General features: G+C 46.1%; 1 protein-coding gene across 2 annotated transcripts in view; it reads left to right on the top strand.

Annotated features, from left to right (window-relative positions):
* The window catches only part of LOC101859661 (gamma-aminobutyric acid receptor subunit beta), a gene marked incomplete at its 5' end in the record, with an annotated part of 100,762 nt that overhangs the window by 44,060 nt on the left and 53,384 nt on the right, over positions 1-3,318 (top strand).

Genomic DNA, 3,318 nt, shown 5'->3' with positions numbered 1-3,318 from the left:
GGGGGAAACAAGGACATTTTTTTTCTATTTTCGGGAATCCTTTCTATCGGTGGGGGAGATCAAAAGGGGAAAAGGCTAAGAAAAAGATTTCCCTTATATGACCAAAGATACGCTATATGAGCGCCTCCAAAGATGTGGTCTCTATTTCTCTCTCCGAATCGAGCCGAAACTCGGGGGACGCCATTTTTATTCGCAAGAACTACTCCTCCACCCTTCTCTCTCTCTCTCTCTCTCTGAACACTGTCTATCGGTGTGGGCGAGCAAATTGTCCAAAACAAAAAGTTTGTAATTTATTTGAAAACACAAAGGTAAAAAATTTGGGTCGTCTACAAAGACGCTGCGGCTATTTCACTTTTCGATTTGAGCGGACCTACGCGGGTCGCCATATTGTTTCGCCCGGAAGTTCTCTCTCTCCCTCTCTCTCTCTCTCTCTCTCTCTCTCTCTCTCTCTCTCTCTCTCTCTCTCTCTCTCTCTCTCTCTCTCTCTCTCTCTCCCCCCCTCCCCCTCTCTCTCTCTCTCTCTCTCTCTCTCTCTCCCCCCCTCTCTCTCTCTCTCTCTCTCTCTCTCTCTCTCTCTCTCTCTCTCTCTCCCCCTCTCTCTCTCCATCTCTCTCTCCCTCTCTCCCTCTCTCCCTCTCTCTCTCTCTCTCTCTCTCTCTCTCTCTCTCTCTCTCTCTCTCTCTCTCTCTCTCTCTCTCTCTCTCTCTCTCTCTCTCTCTCTCTCTTCCCAGTTTTTATTTTCCAGCTGTATTCATAAGCACGCTTTCTCGCCACTCGTTACATGAATAGCCGTTTAATGTCTTTCCATTTATTTGGGAGAGTGTTGAAGAGAAGGTGGTGGAGAGAGAGAGAGAGAGAGAGAGAGAGAGAGAGAGAGAGAGAGAGAGAGAGGGGGGGGGAAAGACAAACAAAGAGAGAGAGAGAAAGAGAGAAAGAGAGAGAGAGAGAAAGAGAGAGAGAGAAAGAGAGAGAGAGAGAGAAGAATTGAATAGATATGAGAGAACTGAGACAGAGCAATAAACAATAGACTATTTTCCCTGTGTATGTTTGGTAAAACTGAATTTTTAAAAATTAGATCTAGATCTCTACTATGTTTTTACTATGTGCCATTCACTGAGCGCCCAACGTGATGGCGGGCACACCGTGTATTGGGATGACATCATAGAACCATTCAAAGTTGCCTTTAACTTCGAATTGAGGAAGGGGAGCTCATTGCGACGGCCTATTGTTAATTTCTTTTCTTCAGTCTTGGGTAAAACTTGAACTATTATTGATGTAAATAGTGAGAAATGGATTCCCTTAGAGACATGGTTTATAACCCCACTTGGTTGACTCCACTTATCACTCTGTCTCGTAATCATCAAGTGCGAAGTTTTGCTGTATTTACCTCAATGATTTTAGATTAATATTTTACTCTAATTTTACGATGGGTTAAGTTTTTTAAAAATCACACGGCTTCACCACGCTTCAAATAGCTGCAAATAGCACAAAAATCGTGAATGTTGGACAATAAAAGTCTCAAGGGCACAGCTCTACCTCCTATGCTCTGCCTCAGACATCAGAAGGATTTCTCATCCGGGCGTGGTCACTAATATATTCTCCATGATTTGCTGAGAGTCTTTAAAAAATTACTTCCGTGTCCCCCCAACAATGTGGATAACTTCGTACGATCAGCTACACATTGGAGACGTATTATTCACTTGCTGGTGACAAAATCCAGCTTCCTGCTCTCTCTCTCTCTCTCTCTCTCCCTCTCTCTCTCTCTCTCTCTCCCTCTCTCTCTCTCTCTCTCTCTCTCTCTCTCTCTCTCTCTCTCTCTCTCTCTCTTGCCCTTTTTAGCACAGGCCATCAACAGCATTACTCCAGCGAAGCCTGTCCTGAGCATCCTTTTCTATCTGTTTCCATGATGTCCCCGTTTTTTCTTCTGGTCGACAGGAGGTTTCTCGGCTTGGTGGCTTCCTTTCGGCTTTCACCACCCTGCGTCATTCTACACTCCATATTCTCTCCTCTCTTCGGTGATGAAGGTCCTCCATCTTCCAGAACTGGCCGTCGTCTTCTTTTTGCTGTTGATGTTTTCGTAGCTGCTTTTTGTTTTACGAGAAAGGGCTGCTAACCCTTTGCCCAACCGACCTTAGTCGCCTTCTACGACATGCGCGGTACGGATACAGTGGTCCTATTCTTTGCTCCCCTGTCTCTTGGACAGGGCCCCGAGAACCACACGGGTGAGCTGACTGCTACAACACTGCTATTGCATTGGCTCTCCCTCCAATAATCAAGGAATTCAAACAACTCCGGAAAAAACGGGGGGTTTTTTTCCTTCTTTTTTTTCATTTGTCCTTTATCAAACTACGTCAATGGACCGGTGAACGTGGTGAAACTGTAAGTTCTTTGTCTTTGAAGCAAGACACGTGTGGTCTGTTCGTTTATGGGTGAAGTATATTTTATCTAGCATTACCTACCCTCGGTATATATAGGAACGTTGTATCCCACTCAGCCCAGATTAGCTCTGACAGGACCAAGTGTCGTCCAAACAACTAGTCCTGGATTGTCAAAAATGTGTCGATATCAATCATTTTTCATTAACTTTAACGAGAATTTGTTTCACCCTCCTCTCTCTTTTGTTCTCTCTCTCTCTCTCTCTCTCTCTCTCTCTCTCTCTCTCTCTCTCTCTCTCTCTCTCTCTCTCTCTCACTCTCTTCCTTCTCTCTCTCATTTCTCTCTAGCTTTCCCACCTCTCTCTCTCTCTCTCTCTCTCTCTCTCTCTCTCTCTCTCTCTCTCTCTCTCTCTCTCCCACCTCTCTCTCTCTCTCTCGCTCGCACACACACACACACACACACACACACACACACTCACACAGACACGCGCGCACGGGAGCACCGTCGTGATGCCGCTCTCAGTCTCTCGCCACAATGTGTCTCTATATCTTAATCGTGTACGGACTCGTTGGTGGGAGAGAAAAAGCTAAATTGAGCGCAGCTCGCGGCCCCGCTCCCGGGAGGTGAGGAGAGTGGATGCGAGTGACCACTGGGCAGCAACTTATATTTTATTTAAAACGTTTTATGTTTTGGGTTTGGTGGACGCGCGCTACAGAAGATGAGCCACACGCACCGCTCGTGCTATAATAAGAGACAGCCACATCAAGGAAGTGGCGGCCACGAGTGAGACAGGGAAGGCGGGCTGTTAGACGCCAGAGAGAAGTAAGAACACAAGAGAGATGGATGATGATGAAGATAACGAAGCTTTGAAAAGAGAGACAAAGCACAAAGAAAGCAGACAGCTCTACATGCGAGTGAGGAGCGGACAGTAGATGATACATC

This window comes from Aplysia californica, unplaced genomic scaffold (assembly GCF_000002075.1).
Source record: "Aplysia californica isolate F4 #8 unplaced genomic scaffold, AplCal3.0 scaffold00467, whole genome shotgun sequence".
In the NCBI taxonomy this organism is placed as follows: Eukaryota; Metazoa; Mollusca; class Gastropoda; order Aplysiida; family Aplysiidae; genus Aplysia; species Aplysia californica.
This window is presented reverse-complemented; position numbering and strand designations above follow the sequence as displayed.